This window comes from Loxodonta africana, chromosome 13, assembly GCF_030014295.1.
Source record: "Loxodonta africana isolate mLoxAfr1 chromosome 13, mLoxAfr1.hap2, whole genome shotgun sequence".
In the NCBI taxonomy this organism is placed as follows: Eukaryota; Metazoa; Chordata; class Mammalia; order Proboscidea; family Elephantidae; genus Loxodonta; species Loxodonta africana.
In genome coordinates this window covers 17,705,476-17,723,697 of record NC_087354.1, presented here as the reverse complement: position 1 = coordinate 17,723,697, position 18,222 = coordinate 17,705,476, and positions in this window count along the sequence as shown.

The window sequence follows — 18,222 nt, the reverse complement described above, 5'->3', positions numbered from 1 at the left end:
CAACCACTAGGGCCAAAGATGAAGAAATAGAAGATTTTTATCAGCTGCTGCAGTCTGAAATTAATCGAACATGCGATCAGGCATTGAATAATTACTGGTGATTGGAATGCGAAAGTTGGAAACAAAGAAGGATCAGTAGTTGGGAAATATGGCCCTGGTGATAGAAACAATGCCAGAGATTGAATGATAGAATTTTGCAAGACCAACGACTCCTTCATTGCAAATACCTTCGTTCACCAACATAAACGGTGACTATATACATGGACCTCGCCAGGCAAAACACACAGAAATCAAATTGACTACATCTGTGGAAAGAGACGATGGAAAAGCTCAATATCATCAGTCAGAACAAGGCCAGGGGCCAACTCTGGAACAAACAATCAATTGCTCATATACAAGTTCAAGCTGAAACTGAAGAAAATCAGAGCAAGTCCACAAGAGCCAAAATATGACCTTGAATATATCCCACCTGAATTTAGAGATCACCTGAAGAATAGATTTGATGCATTGAACACTAGTGACCGAAGACCAGACGAGTTGTGGAATGACATCAAGGACATCATCCATGAAGAAAGCAAGAGGTCACTGAAAAGACAGGAAAGAAAGAAAAGACCAAGATAGATGTCAGAGGAGACTCTGAAATTTGCTCTTGAGGGTCAAGCATCTAAAGCAAAAGGAAGAATTGATGAAGAAAAAGAACTGAACAGAAGATTTCAAAGGGTGCCTTGAGAAGACAAAGTAAAGTATTATAATGACATGTCAAAGAGCTGGAGATGGAAAACCAAAAGGGAAGAACACGCTCAGTGTTTCTCAAGCTGAAAGAACTGAAGAAAAAATTCAAGCCTCGAGTTGCAATAGTGAAGCGTTCCATGGAGAAAATATTAAGTGAAGCAGGAAGCATCAAAAGAAGATGGAAGGAATACAGAGATTCATTATACCCAAAAGATTTAGTCGATGTTCAACCATTTCAAGAGGTGGCTTATGATCAGGAACCGATGGTCCTAAAGGAAGAAGTCCAAGCTTCTCTGAAGGCATTGGTGAAAAACAAGGCTCTACGACTCGACAGCAGTGGGTGGTGGGTTAGGAATAGACAGAATATCAATTGAGATGTTTCAACAAACAGATGCAGCGCTGGAGGTGCTCACTCATCTATGCCAAGAAATATGGAGGACAGCTTCCTGGACAACTGACTGGAAGAGATCCATATTTATGCCTATTCCCAAGGAAGGGGATCCAACCGAATGTGGAAATTATAGAACAATATCATTAATATCACATGCAAGGAAAATTTTGCTGAAGATCATTCAAAAACAGCTGCAGCAGTATATCAACAGGGAACTGCCAGAAATTCAGGCCAGTTTCAGAAGAGGACGTGGAACCAGGGATATCATTGCTAATGTCAGATGGATCCTGGCTGAAAGCAGAGAATACCAGAAAGATGTTTACCTGTGTTTTAGTGACTATGCAAAGGCATTCGACTGTGTGGATCATAACAAACTATGAATAACATTGTGAAGAATGGGAATTCTAGAACACTTAATTGTGCTCATGAGGAACCTTTACATAGATCCAGAGGCAGTTGTTCACACAGAACAAGGGGATACTGATTGGTTTAAAGTCAGGAAAAGTGTGTGTCAGGGTTGTATTCTTTCACCATACCTATTTAATCTGTATGCTGAGCAAATAATCCAAGAAGCTGGACTGTATGAAGAAAAATTTGCATCAGATGACACAACCTTGCTTGCTGAAAGTGAAGAGGACTTGAAGCACTCACTAATGAAGATCAAAGACCATAGCCTTCAGTATGGATTGCACCTCTACATAAAAAAAAAAAAAAAAATCCTCACAACTGGGCCAATGAGCAACATCATGATAAACAGAGAAAAGATTGAAGTTGTCAAGGGTTTCATTTTACTTGGATCCACAGTCAACAGCCGTGGAACTAGCAGTCAAGAAATTAAAATACACATTGCATTCGGTAAATCTGCTACGAAGGACCTCTTTAGAGTGTTGAAGAGCAAAGATGTTACCCTGAAGACTAAGGTGCGCCTGACCCAAGCCATGGTATTTTCAATTGCATCATAGGCATGTGAAAGCTGGACAATGAATATGGGAGACCGAAGAAGAATTGATGCCTTTAAATTGTGGTGTCAGTGAAGAATATCGAATATACCACGGACTGCCAAAAAAACAAACAAATCTGTCTTAGAAGAGGTACATCCAGAATGCTCCTTAGAGGCAAGGATGGCGAGACTGCATCTTACATACTTTGGACATGTTGTCAGAAGGAATCAGTCCCTGGAGAAAGACCTCATGCTTGGCAGATTATAAGGTCAGTGGAAAAGAGGAAGACCCTCAACGAGGTGGCTTGACACCGTGGCTGCAACAATGAGCTCAAGCATAACAACGATTGTAAGGATGGCTCAGGACTGGGCAGTGTTTCGTTCTGTTGTGCATAGGGTCGATATGAGTCAGAACCGACTCGACAGCACCTAACAACAACAACAAGAAAGTGCCAGAAAGTTTTCCAAAACGTTTGTACCATTTTGCATTCCCACCAGCAGTGACTAAGAGTTCCAATCTTACCATGAAATAAGTCAAAACCACTACGATAAAAACTCATGAAAAAGTTTACACACAAAGAGAAAGAATCTTTGATGGTTATGAGAGAGGGGAGGGGTGAGGATGGAAAAATGCTAAATTGACAATAGATAAGTGGTAACTTTGGTGAAGGGTAGGATAGTACACAATACTGGGGAAGCCAGCACAACTTGTCCAAGGCAAGGTGGTGGAAACTCCATAGACACATCCAAATTCCCTAAAGGATCGAATTACTAGCCTGAGGGCTATGGGAATCATGGTCTCTGGGAATATCTAGCTCAATTAGCATAACATATTTTACATAAAAATGTTCTACATTTTACTTTGCTGAGTAACGTCTGGGATCTTAAAAGCTTGTGAGTTGCCATCTAAGACACATCATGGTTCTCACTCCATTGGGAGCAAGGGAGAATGAAGAAAACCAAAGACACAAGGGAAGTTCAAAAAGCTAATGGGCCACAAGTACCACAGCCTTCACCAGACTGAGTCCAGTACAACTAGATGATGCCCGGCTACCACTACTGACTGCTTTGACAGGGATCCCAACAGAGGGTCCCGGACAGAGCTGGAGAAAAATGTAGAACAAAATTCTAACTCAGAAGAAAGACCAGACTTACTGGCCTGACAGAGACTGGAGAAACCCTGAGAGTATGGCCCCCAGACACCCTTTTAGCTCAGAAATGAAGTCACTTCTTAGGTTTACCCTTCAGCCAACAATTAGACAGACCCATAAAACAAAACAAGATTAAATGGGCACACCAGCTCAGGGGCAAGGACTAGAAGGCAGAAGGGGACAGGAAAGCTGGTAATACAGAACCCAGGTCGAGAAGGTGAGAGTGTTGACATGTCACGGGGCTGGTAACCAATGTCACAAAACAATGTGTATGCTAATTATTTAATGAGAAGCTGGTTTGTTCTGTAAACCTTCATCTAAAATGCAATTAAAAAAAAAACTGAAGAACTGATAGTTTCACTGCTGAATTTTAACAAAATTTCAAGAATTAACACCATTTATTTTCCAAACTCTTCCAAAACATAGAAAATAAGGTAAGATTTCTTAACTCATTTGTTGAAGCCAGTATTACCCTGATTCTAAAATCAGATAAAGATATCACAAGAAGCAAATAACCAAAACCAAAACCAAACCAGCTCATAGCGACCCTATAGGACAGAGTAGAACTGCCCCATAGAGTTTCCAAGGAGTGCATGGTAGATCCAAACTGCCGACCCTTTCGTTAGCAGCCATAGCACATTACTACTACACCACCAGGGTTTCTAAGAAGCAAATATCAAAGACAAATATCTATTTTGAATAAAGATGTATGTATCTTCAACAAAATACTAGCAAACCAAATCCAACATCATATTAAAAGGATTTATCCCAGGACTGTAAAGGTGGCCCCAGATAAGAAAACTAATATATTTCATACCCAGTGCCTAGAATGAAGGATCAAAATCTACAGGGTCGATTCGATGCAGAAATAACTTTCCACAAAATCCAACACCCTTTCATGATGAAAAGATTCAGAAAGTTAGGAACTTGATAAAAGCTTGTTATGAAAAATCCAGAAATTAATATCATACTCAATGGTGAAAGACTAAAATTTTCCCACTAAGATTTGGAACAAGACATGGATATCCATTTTCACCACTTCCATTCAATAATAAATGAGCTATCAAGCCATGAGAAGGATATGGAGGAACTTTTAATGGATATTTCTAAGTGAAAGAAGCCAATCTGAAAAAGGTCTACGTATTATGTGATTCCTGAATGAACAAATTTGTCTTGGAAGAAGTACAACTAGAATGCCCCTTACAAGCAAGGATGGCAAGACTGAGTCTCACATACTTTAGGCATGTTATCAGGAGGGATCAGTTCCTCGAGAAGGACATCATTCTTGGTACAGGGTCAGCAAAAAAGAGGAAGACCCTCAACGAGATGGATTGACACAGTGGGTTCAATGATGGCCTCAAGCATAGCAAGGATTGTAAGGATGGTGCAGGACAGGCAGTGTTTCCTTCTGTTGTACATAGGGTCACTATGAGTCAAAACTGACTCAAGGGCACCTAACAACAACAACAACATATGATTTCAACTATTTGACATTCTGGCAAAGGCAAATCTATGGTGACAGTAAAAAAAAAAAAAAAAAATAGTGGTTTCATAAAGGTATCATAAAAAATAATTGTACTCAAAGTTCTAGACAGAGCAACCAGACATGAAAAAAAATAAAAGACACCCGAATTAGAAAGAAAGAAGTAAAATTATCTCTAGTCACAAATGACGTGATATTATATATAGAAAATCCCAAATAATCCACTAAAAGCTGCTAGAGCAAATAAAAATTTCAGCAAGGTAGCAGGGTACAAGATTAAAACAAAACAAAACAAAAAATCAGCAACAAACTGTCTAAAAAAGAAATTAATAAAGCAATGCTGTTTATAATAGCATCTAAAAAAACCAAAATACCTGTACCTAGGAATAAATTTGGAGCCCTGGTGGCTTAGTGGTTAAGTGCTATGGTTGCTAACCAAAAGATCCACAGTTTGAATCTACCAGTAACTCCTTGGAAACTCTTTGGGGGCAGTTCTGCTCTGATCTGTAGGGTTGCTATGAGTGGGAATTGACTTCATGGCAATAGATAGGAATGAATTTAACCAGGGAAGTAAAAGACTTGTACACTGAAAACTATAAGAAGTTAAGGAAGATCCAAAAAATGGAAAGAATTTCCTGTGTGTGGATTAGAACACATAGCATCGTTTAGATGTCAATATTATTCAAAACAATCTACAGATTCAATATAATCCCTATTAAAAATTTAAAACCCTTTTTTGGCAGAAATGGAAAGCCTGATCTAACAATTCATATGGAATTATAAGAGGTACTGAATAGTCAAAACAATTTTGAAAAAGGACAAATTTGTAAGGGCTCACGCTTCCCAATTTCAAAACTTTCTTCAAAGCTACAGTGATCAGAACAGTGGAGAGTGTTGACATGTCATGTGGTTGGTAACCAATGTCACAAAACAATATTTTCTATTTCTAGCTTTCTAAGGAAGTGCCAGAACATTTTCCAAAGTGGTTGTACCATTTTGGATTCCTATCAGCAGTGAATAAGAGTTCCAATCCTAGCCCATACTAACATAGACCAATGGAATATAATTGAGAGACCAGGAACAAGTCAATACCTCTACGGCCAATCAATTTTCAACAAGCGTCAAGTCCATTCAATAGGATCAGAATAGACTTTTTAACAAAAAGTGCTGGGACAACTGGATTTCCACATGCAAAAGAATAAACTTGGAAGTCTATCTCACACCATATACAAAAATTAACTCAAAATGGATAAATGACCTAAATATAGAATTAAAACCGTAAAGCTCTTCAAAGAAAACATACATGTATATCTTCGTGACCTTGGATATGGCAATGGATTCTTAGATATGACACCAAAAGCATAAGAAACAAATAAATAAATTGAACTTCTTCAAAATGAAAAAAAAAAAAATACATAAATTTCATGCATCAAATAAATTTATTAAGAAAGTGAAACTCAACCTATAAAATGAGAGTAAATATTTGCACATCATATATTTGGTAAGGATTTAATATCCAGAGTAAATAAAGAACTCCTATGTCTTAACAACAAAGTGGCAAACAACTTGTTATGGATTGAATTGTGTCCGTCAAAAATGTATGTCAATTTGGCTGGGCCATGATTCCCAGTATTGTATGATTGTCATTTTGTCATCTGATGTGATTTTCCTATGTGTTGTAAATCCTATCTCTATGATATTAATGAGTCAGGATTAAGGCAATTATGTTAATGAGGCAGGTCTCAATATATAAGATTAAGTTTTGTTTTGAGTCAATCTCTTTCAAGAGACAAAAGAGAGAAGCAAGCAGAGACAGGGGGACTTCATACCACCAAGAAACAAGACTCAGGAGAATAGCACATTCTTTAGACCCAGAGTCCCAGCTCTAGGAAGCTCCTAGTCCAGGGGAAGATTGATGACAAGGACATTTTGGCAGAGCTGCCAGAGAGAAAAGACCTTCCCCTGTAGCTGGCACCTTGAGTTTGGACTTTCAGCCTCCTAAATTGTGAGAGAAAAAATTTGTTTGTTTAAACCATCCACTTGTGGTATTTCTGTTATAGCAGCACTAAATAACTAAGATACAACCCAATTAAAATAAGGGCCCAGGAATTGAATACATATTTCTTCAAAAAAATATATACAAATGGTCAATAGGCACATGAAAACATGTTCAACATTATTAGTCATTAGGGAAATGAAATTCAAATCCTCAATGAAAGGTGACTTTACACTTACTAGGGTGGCTATAATTTAAAACAAACAAAAAAAGAACATAATTATAGTTGGTGAGGACGTGGAGAAATTTGAACTCTTGCACAATGATGATGGGAACGTGAAATGATACAGCTTCCGTGGAAAACATTTTAGTCATTTTTCAAAATGTTAGAATACAATTAGCATGTGACCCAGTAATTCCAGTCCTAGGCATAGATCCAAAACAACTGAAAATTGGGACTAAACAGGTACTTGTATGTCAATGTTCATGGCATCATTATTCATAATAGCCAAAAGGTAAAAACAAACCAAGTGTCCATGAACAGAGGAACAGATAAATAAAATGATATATATTCATATATGGACTAATAATTAGCCATTAAAAGGAATAGAGTTCTGATATATACTGTAACATAGATGAACCATGAAAACATTATGCTAAATCAAATAAGCCAGACATAAAGGACAAATATTGTACAATTCCACTTATATGAAATATCAAAGTAGGCAAATATAGAGACAGAAAGTAGCTGGTGGTTTTGAACCACTGACCTTTTGGTTAGCAGTTGAGTGCCTTATCGACTGCATCACCAGGGATCCTTATTATGGCCTTTGGGGAGATGCAATTGGGGAGTTACTGCTTACAGGGTACATAGTCTCTGTTAGGGATGATAAAAATTTTTGGAAATGGATAGAGGCTGTGATAGTACAACATTGTGGATGCAATTAATGTCACTGCGTTTTACACTTAAAAATGGTTAAAATGATAAATTTTATAGTATACATATATATATATATATATAAACCAAAACCCACTGCCGTTGAGTCAATTCCAACTCATAGCGACCCTATAGGACAGAGTAGAACTGCCCCATGGAGTTTCCAAGGAGCGCCTGGTGGATTCAAACTGCTGACCTCTTGGTTAGCAGCCGTAGCACTTAACCATTACGCCACCAGGGTTTCCATATATAGATAAAGATAGAAAGAGATATAAAATGTTGTTGCTGTTAGGTACCTTCAAGTTGATTCTGACTCACAGTGACCCTATATGACAGAACAGTACTGACCCATAGGGTTTCCTAGGCTGTCATCTTTTAAGTAGGGGCCCTGGTGACATAGCGATTAAGAGCTTAGCTGCTAACCAAAAGGTTGGCAGTTGAAATGCACCAGTTGCTCCTTGGAAACGCTATGGGGGCAGTTCTACTCTGTTCTTATAGGGTCACTATGAGTCAGAATTGACTCAACTGCAATGGGTTTGTTTTTTTCTTTTTTTAAAAATCTTTTTGGGAGCAGACTGTCACATCTTTCTCCCATGGAGTGGCTGGTAGGTTCAAACAACTACCAGTGCTTCTTATATATAATATAGCACATAATATAGCACAATAAAAAAACTCTATGGATATCAAAAAGTATGGATTAAATACACAGTGGAAAGCTTTGCTCCCTTGTCTGACAGATTGTATCATGCATGAGAAGGAAAGTCATGAGGTTTCTTATGTCCTCAAACCATGAGATCAAATTCTACAGAAACATACATTTTTCTGACACTTGTACAGCAGATCTGCTTTTATATTTGAAGGATAATGAAATAACATAAGAGTAATGGAAAAAGACAGAATCAGCAACAGAGGCTGATTTTTATTCACCTTTGTCTCCCTGACACTCATCAAAGCACTTGACACCTTGTAGCTGCTCAGTAAATGGCTCTGGGATTCAAAAGAGATTTGTGTGTTATTGGGCTTTTCTGAATTTTAATTTCCTCATCTATAAATGGAATCTACAGTGATGGTAATGAACTAAGGCTCTTCAGCTGGTCAGCCAAGAGTACTAAACCAAGCACCCCACTGACTATCTATAAAATAAAAGAATAATGGTGGGGGCAGTTCCCAGAATTCTCTTCTCTGTACAGGCCTGGGTTAGATTTGGCTTGAGAGATTTCTGCATGAGATCTGTAGGGCAGAAGTGAAGAAGCAACCAGTAGTACACTCGAGAATTCAATGCAAGGACCGTGCCTTGCCTCTGATCTGTTATTCTCCTCGTTGGAGAGGGGCATCCATCAGGCCCCTTCAGCTCCCACTAGATTGACTCCTTCGTGTTCCTCAATTCCTGGACAGGTGTGCGTGCGGGCCTACGCAAAAAAACAAACAGCATCCCTGGTAAGTCATCTACAACCATTAGGTTAAGAGGTAGTAAGAAATAGAAGTGGGATTCAGTGCTTTGTCTTCATGGGTTCTGCTTTGTCCTTGCAGATTCCAGCTTATTCTGGCTTTACATCCAGATTTTCTCCCCATCTTCTTCTCTGATGATTTGCAGTGATGTTAGACCCACCACCAGATGAAGAGACAAAAGTCTTGCCTAGATTTCTTCACCACTCCCCCATTAGTGACTTTTCTCTATGAATTGGAGCTTTAATTCCTCAGTTTGCCCACAATTGCATAACTTTTTTTTTTAATAATTTTTATTGAGCTTTAAGTGAACGTTTACAAATCAAGTCAGTCTGTCACATATAAGCTTATATACACCTTACTACATACTCCCACTTACTCTCCCCCTAATGAGTCAGCCCTTCCAGTCTCTCCTTTCCTGACAATTTTGCCAGTTTCTAACCCTCTCTACCCTCCTATCTCCCCTCCAGACAGGAGATGTCAACACAGTCTCAAGTGTCTACCTGATACAAGTAGCTCACTCTTCATCAGCATCTCTCTCCTACCCATTGTCCAGTCTCTTCCATGTCTGATGAGTTGTCTTTGGGAATGGTTCCTGTCCTGGGCCAACAGAAGGTTTGGGGACCATGACCGCCGGGATTCCTGTAGTTTCAGTCAGACCATTAAGTCTGGTCTTTTTATGAGAATTTGGGGTCTGCATCCCACTGATCTCCTGCTCCCTCAAGGGTTCTCTGTTGTGCTCCCTGTCAGGGCAGTCACCGGTTGTGGCCGGGCACCATCTAGTTCTTCTGGTCTCGTGATGATGTAAGTCTCTGGTTCATGTGGCCTTTTCTGTCTCTTGGGCTCATAGTTATCGTGTGACCTTGGTGTTCTTCATTCCCCTTTGATCCAGGTGGGTTGAGACCAATTGATGCATCTTAGATGGCCGCTTGTCAGCATTTAAGACCCCAGGCGCCACATTTCAAAGTGGGATGCAGAATATTTAGAAGTCCCCTTAAGCCATAGTCCCCAAACCCCTGCCCTTGCTCCGCTGACCTTTGAAGCATTCAGCTTATCCCAGAAACTTCTTTGCTTTTGGTCCAGTCCAGTTGAGCTGACCTTCCATGTACTGAGTATTGTCCTTCCCTTCACCTAAAGTAGTTCTTATCTACTAACTAATCAGTAAATAACCCTCTCCCACCTTCCCTCCCTCCCCACCTCGTAACCACAAAAGTATGTGTTCTTCTCAGTTTATACTATTTCTCAAGATCTTATAATAGTGGTCTTATACAATATTTGTCCTTTTGCCTCTGACCAATATCACTCAGCATAATGCCTTCCAGGTTCCTCCATGTTATGAAATGTTTCACAGATTCGTCACTGTTCTTTATCAATGCGTAGTATTCCATTGTGTGAATATACCATAATTTATTTAACCATTCATCCGTTGATGGACACCTTGGTTGCTTCCAGCTTTTTGCTATTGTAAACAGTGCTGCAATAAACATGGGTGTGCATATATCTGTTCGTGTGAAGGCTCTTACTTCTCTAGGGTATATTCCAAGGAGTGGGATTTCTGGGTTGTATGGTAGTTCTATTTCTAACTTTTTAAGAAAACGCCAGATAGATTTCCAAAGCGGTTATATCATTTTATATTTCCACCAGCAGTGTATAAGAGTTCCAGTCTCTCCGCAGCCTCTCCAACATTGATTATTTTGTGTTTTTTGGATTAATGCCAGCCTTGTTGGAGTGAGATGGAATCTCACCGTAGTTTTAATTTGCATTTCTCTAATAGCTAATGATCGAGAGCATTTTCTCATGTATCTGTTAGCTGCCTGAATATCTTCTTTAGTGAAGTGCGTGTTCATATCCTTTGCCCACTTCTTGATTGGGTTGTTTGTCTTTTTGTGGTTGAATTTTAACAGAATCATATAGATTTTAGAGATCAGGAGCTGGTCGGAGATGTCATAGCTAGAAATTCTTTCCCAATCTGTAGGTGGTCTTTTTACTCTTTTGGTGAAGTCTTTATATGAGCATAGGTTTTTGATTTTTAGGAGGTCCCAGTTATCTGGTTTCTCTTCTTCATTTTTGGTAATATTTTGTATTCTGTTATGCCTTGTATCAGGGCTCCTAATGTTGTCCCTATTTTTTCTTCCATGATCTTTATCATTTTAGTCTTTATGTTTAGGTCTTTGATCCACTTAATTGCAAAACTTCTAATGTGTAATGAATTCCATTCTTTATATCACTCATTGTAGTTCAGCTCCATTGACACACCCTAACAGACACAGTTATTAGTACCGGAAATGGTCATGGTATAGGTTTTCCAAATTGGTCCTTGTATACCTGGAATCAGTTCTCTGATTTGATTGAATTTAAATAAATTAATGACCCTGTTTCCAGGGGCAGTAGAAACACTGATTGTTCATGCCACGTAGTATCAAGTGTTTTAAATTATCTGTGCACACCTAAATCAAGTGGCTATAGAAGGCACAACTTTGGGTTATCAAGTGTTTGCTGCCATTGTACATTTCATTTAAAATAAAGAGAATTTGGGGTTAATTGCTTATAACTGCAGTAGAGAACTTGAGAATCCCAGATTTATAAAAGCTAACCCAAACCCTATTTCTGTGGATTTCTGGATTAGACTACAAATTAACTTGACTACTATGCAGTGTTTATTATGTTAAAATTAGGGCATTGGTTGAATTAGGAGTGAGACTCTGAAAATACAATGGGATTATATAGGTAGATTTCAATTACTCTGGGGTTCTTGAACCACTAAATTCTGCCAAACTTTGTCAATGGAAGCGACCCTTTCTCTCCTATATGAGATCAGTCTCTCCTTGTTGAAGAACCTGTAATGGCCTCCTATGTGGTAGTTTTCTTCCAGGGGACTGTTGAACCTCAGCAGGATCTAATTCCATCACATCTCATTGCATCTGTATCTACAACCACAGAAATTCCAACATACCCCAGGAAAACAAAATAATTGCATGATTTTGCCAGTTTATATTGACAGAGCCTGGGTAACATGTACAGAAATGGACCTTAGATAAGGGTGGAAGAAAAATAATATTGGATTGGGTCAAATTAGTAAGTATGGTTGCACTAAGCAGAGTGTATGGGAGTGACTTTAATAGTTTTCTTGGTTGATTTATTGAAATACGGAATATTAAGTGAAACTGAATGAACTTGAAATGGCAGTAAGTTTATTTTGTGAGACCTAGTTGCACAGTCCCCTAACTATGGTTTGTGGGAGAGTCCAAAGAACACTTCCTTCACCAAAGTTCTGAGAAACTCACTTGTAAGGAGAACACCAACATCTTTAAGAGCCCTGTAGGGGCTATTCCCCTGTAGACAGAATTAAGATTGGTAAATGCTGCCATCTAACTGGGTTCTCTGAATTCAATGAAAATAAGGATTCTTCTTTTGAGAAACAGCTTCTGGCTTTTTACTGAGTTTTAATAGAGACTGAACTCTTGGCCATGAGCTACCAAGTCAATATGCAACATGAGCTGCCATCAAGAACTGGGCCTTGTCTTATCTACAAGTCATAAAGTTGGGCATGTAAAACTGTATTCCACCAAATGGACTTGAGAAGATACCCATGACTCATTCTTTTACTATATTGCAGTCTCTCTTTCTTTCCATACCTATGATCTCGTGTGGAGCTACCTATGCATCGTAGTCTGGAAAAGAAAATTAAAGCTGTCCTTTTTTTTTTTTTTTAGCTCATAGTTGGTTATTTCACAATAAGCTAGCATCACCTGAAGGATGATGGTTTGCACAGTATTAAAGTCTTAGTCTAGGGCAGCCATGAAGGGCAGTGGGTAAAGAAAGTCCTTCCAGAGAGCAGAACTTCGAGCAGTGCACCCTATTATTTATATAATCTGGGAAAAGAAATTGTCATGGGCAGTGACTAATAGTTTGTCTTAGAGTCCAAGAAAGAATAAAATTGGTTTCAAAGAATTCTGGAAAAAGGTATGTGAGTAGACCTCTCTAAGCAGGCTCAGAGAGTGAAGATTTTTGTGTCTCATTTGAATGATCATCAAAAGGTGATCTCAACAGAAGAGGATATAAATAATAAGATGGACATGATTACCTGCTCTGAGGATGTCAGCCTTCATGCAGTCACAACTATCCTTGCCTAATGAACTTATGAGAAGTAATGAAGGTGATGCATGGCTTCAGCAACAAGGACTTGAACTCTTCAAGGATGATTTGGCTATAGCTACTCCTGAGTGCCCAAACTGCCAAAATCAGAGGCCAACACAGAGCTCTTGATGTAGCACTGCTCCCCAGGGACCTCAGCCAATATCCTGGTAGAAGGTTATATTGGTAGTAATTATGTTGGACCCCTTCTGTCTTAGGCTGGGTTCCCTAGAGAAGCAAAACCAGTGAATCATATACATACATACAAAGAGATATAAAGATTGATTTATCTCAAGACAATGGCTCATACAGTTGTAGAAACTGGCAATCCCAAGTCCATGGGTCAGGTGTCAGGCTGGAGGCTTCTCCTGACTCATGTCATTGCAGGGGCTGATGAACCCAAGATGGGCAGGTCAGACAGCAGGCTGCTGGTTCCAGCTGTGGAGGCTGATGAATTGCAAGATCAGCAAGCAGTATGGTAGGCTGCTGGCCCAAGTTCCAAGAACTGGAGGTCGAATGATGACAAGATGGATGCAGGATCCAGAGTGAGCAAAAGCCAGAAAGCTTTGCCAAAACACTCGTATATATTGGATGAAGACCATACCCCTGAGGAAACTCCTCTTACAACAGATGGTCTAATCCCAACAGATCACATCATGGAGGTAATTACATTGTGTCACAAAATGGAGGGTAATCACATCATTACGTAATTGCCAAATTAGATCATTATGTAACTTCCAAGTACATCATTACATAACTGCCATACCATTGAGGATCATGGCCTAGCCAAGTTGACACACAGTCTAATTACACTAGGTCTCTTCCATCATGAAAAGGAAATTCTTTGTTCTCATTGGAGAAACATGTATTTCACTTACTCTAGATATGAATTTACCTTCCTTGTCCACGATGCTTCTGCCAAAACTACCATTTGCAGATTTACAGAATGACCTATGTAGCTTCTTAATATAGCCGAGAGCATTGCTTCTAACCAAGAAACTCATTTTATAGCAAATGAAACCAGCAATGGAATTATACCCATGGAACTCACTAGTCTTCCCATGCTTTTCATTGCCCTAAAGCAAATGGCATGGTGGAATGGTGAGATGACCTTTTAATGCTAGCTAGATGGCATCACCTTGTGGGCATGAGGTAATGTTCTCCATGATATTTTATGTCCCATATCAGTGATCAACATATGGTGATGATTCTCCCATAGCCAGGATTCATGAGTTTGGGACTGAAGGGATGGAAATGGGAGTGGCTCGTCTCACTATTTTTTGCCAATGATCCACTAATGGGATTTTTTATTTTCAGTCCTTCAGCTTTAAACTCTACTGATTTAGAGGTCTCAATCTCCATGGCATGGAAGTTTACACCAGGTTGTACAGGATAAATTTCAGTAAGATGTAAGGTGAGACTTCCATCTGGCTATTTTGGGATCCTTGTGGTAGTGGACCAACAGGTGAAGGGTAGGGCTGTATTGTACAAGCTGACATGATTAAGACAAATATCAAGGGGTGGGGGCTGGGTTGTTACTACACACTGGGCATACAGTGAAGTTTGTCTGGAAAGCAGGAGATTCCTGGGATATCTCTTAGTACTCTTATCTCCTCTGATAAATGTTAATGGAAAAACAAACAACTGAATACAGGCAGAACTGTATTCAGGTCTAGATCATTTCCCTGGAAAAGGAACCATACCCCCCTCCCCCACCCCAGGTTCTTGCTGAAAGCAAAGGGAATATGGAAAATGTAGTAGAAGAAGGATATTCTAAATATCAGCTGCAGCCATGTGATCATTGCTTTAAAAAAGACTGTAATTGTTACAAGTATCTCTGCCTTATTTTATTTTTTTGCTTTTTTTTTTCAATTTCTTTTTTTGTTTATAGGATTTTATTGTGTTTTTGATGAAAGTTTACACAACACATTAGGTTTCCATTTAACAATTTCTATACTTTTTTTTTATATACATATTGCTCAGTGACATTGGTTACATTTTCCACATTGTGTCAACATTCTCATTATTTCTGTGTTGGTTGTTCCATTTCCATTAATCTAGTTTCCCTGCCCCCTACCTGACCTTCTCATCTGTGCTTTAGGGTAAATGTTGACCATTTGGTCCGGTATACATTTTTTTTTTAAAGTACCACGGTACTCACAGGTGATATTGTTTATTTTATAAGCCAATCGGTTATTTAGCAGAGAGGTGAACTCTGGGAGTGATTTCATTTCAGAGTTTAAAGTATCTCAGGGCAATAGTCTCAGAGCTTCCTCTAGTCTCTATTGGTCCAGTAAGTCTGGCCTTTTTTTAAGAATCTGAGTTTTGTCCTACAATTTTCTCCCATTCTATCTGGGACGATCTATTGTGCCCTTGATCAGAATGATTGTTAGTGGTAGCCAGGCATCACCTACTTCTTCTGGTCTCATGATAGATGAGGCCATGGTTTGTGATTTATTCTATGACCCAATAATTTTTTAGTAATGTGTTATTTAGTTTCCATGTATTTAACTTATGTTCCTTGTTCTTCCTGTTACTGATTTCCAGTTTTATAGTGTTATGGCCAGAAAAGATGCTCTGTATAATTTCAGTCTTTTTAAATTCATCGAGGCTTGCTTTGTGACGTAAAATATGGCCTATTCTGGAGAATGTTCCATGTGCATTGGAGAAGAAGGTATATGGTGCTGTGTTTGGGTGGTGTGTTCTACATATGCAGGTGAGGTTCAGTTGATTGACAGTGGTATTTAGATCTTCTATATCTTTGTTGATTTTCTTTCTAGTCATTCTGTTCATTCTCAAAAGTAGCATGTTAAAATATCCTACTATTATTGTAGATTTGTCTATTTCTCTCAGTAATTCTGTTAGAGTTTTTCAAATAAATTTTGGAGCTCTGTCATTGGATACATCAATATTTATAACTGTTATGTTTTCTGGGCACATTGGACATTTAATCATTATATAATGCCCTTCTTTTCCATTATAACGGATTTTAACTTAAAGCCTATTTTGTTACATATTAATATTGCCACACCTGCTCTCTTTTGGTTACTATTTGGTTGGTATACATTTTCTGTCCATCCTTAGATTTTTAATCTGCTTATTTATTTGTGTTTAAAATATGTCTCCTGTAGAAAACATATTGATGGATCATTTTTTTTTTTTTAATCCGTTCCACCACTCTCTGCTTCTTGGCTAGTGCATTTGAACCATTTATATTCAGCATGATGGTCGATAGGTATGAATTTACTGCTGCCATTTTGTTACACTTTTTTTGTGGTGTTAACAGTTTCCTTTTTCTTCTTTACATTCTGTGTTGAGTTCTTTTTGTATATGGATTTTCACTTCCTTTCATTTGTGGTCATTGTTTTTGTATTTACTGAGTCTTTTTTATTTTCTTCTTTGTTTTTATGAGATTTATTACTGTCCTTTGTAGTTACCATAAATTTATATTTCATTATATATTTTAAAAAGTCCATCATACCTTGACTTCCTCTCCATATGGAAGTTTTATAACTATACCATTCATTCCCCCTTTTGTTTTAAAGTTGACATCATTGACATCTTTATATCTCTGTTGTTGTTTTTAGGTACCATCAAGTTGGTTCCGACTCATAGTGACCCTATGCACAACAAAACAAAACACTGCCTGGTCCTATGCCATCCTTACAATTGTTGTTATGTTTGAGCTCATTGTTGCAGCTACTGTATCAATCCACCTCATTGAGGGTCTTTCTGTTTTCCACTGACCCTGTACTTTGCCAAGTATGATGTCCTTCTCCAGGGACTGATCCCTCTTAACAACATGTCCAAAGTATGTAAGACGCAGCCTCACCATCCTTGCTTCTAAGAAGCTTTCTGGTTGTACTCCTTCCAAGACAGATTTGTTCTTTCTTTTGGCAGTCCATGGTATATTCAATAATCTTCACTAACACCACAATTCAAAGGTATCAATTCTTCTTCAGTCTTCCTTATTCATTGTCCAGCTTTCACATGCATATGATGCTATTGAAAATACCATGGCTTGGGTCAGGCACACCTTAGTCTTCAAGGTAACATCTTTGCTCTTCTTCAACACTTTAAAGAGGTCCTTTGCAGCAGATTTACCCAATGCAATGCGTATTTTGATTTCTTTACTGCTGCTTCCATGACTGTTGATTGTGGATCCTAGTAAAATGAAATCCTTGACAACTTCAATCTTTTCTCCGTTTATGATGATGTTGCTTATTGGTCCAGTTGTGAGGTTTTTTTGTTTTCTTTATGTTGAGGTGCAATCCATACTGAAGGCTGTGGTCTTTGATCTTCATTAGTAAGTGCTTCAAGCCCGTTTCACTTTCAGCAAGCAAGGTTGTGCCATCTGCATAACCCAGGTTGTTAATGAGTCTTCCTTCAATCCTGATTCCCCGTTCTTCTGCATATAGTCCAGCTTCTTGGATTATTTGCTCAGCATACAGATTGAAAAGTTATCGCGAAAGGATACAACCTGACATACACCTTTCCTGAAAACCACGAATACTACATAAAATGTTAAATGTAAATATATATATGATTTTTTCTGGGGAAAAGATCCATATCATTCCTCAGGTGTTCCATAGGGCTTGCAATTTAATAGTTTTACAACTACGGCTTCACCTCAATCTGCATTTACATACCAAGAGCAGATGGGTGAGTTGAGTTACTATTTTTATCCTAAATCCTTGGGTAGTACAAACAGTTAACATGCTTGATTGCTAACCAAAATGTTGGTGGTTCTATTCCACCAGAGATACCTCAGAAGAAAGGTCCGGTGACTACTTTTGAAAAATCAGACATTAAAAACCTTATGGAGCACAGTTCTACTCTGACACACATGGGGCTGCTGTAAATTGGAGTCGACCTGACAGCAACTGGTTATTTTTACCCTAAAGCTATTTCCCCTAAAATTATTACTACTCATTACTTCAATTATAAATGATTTTTAAAATGTCTACCATCACTATCAATAAAAGGAGTGTGATTCTTATTTGTAACCAGAA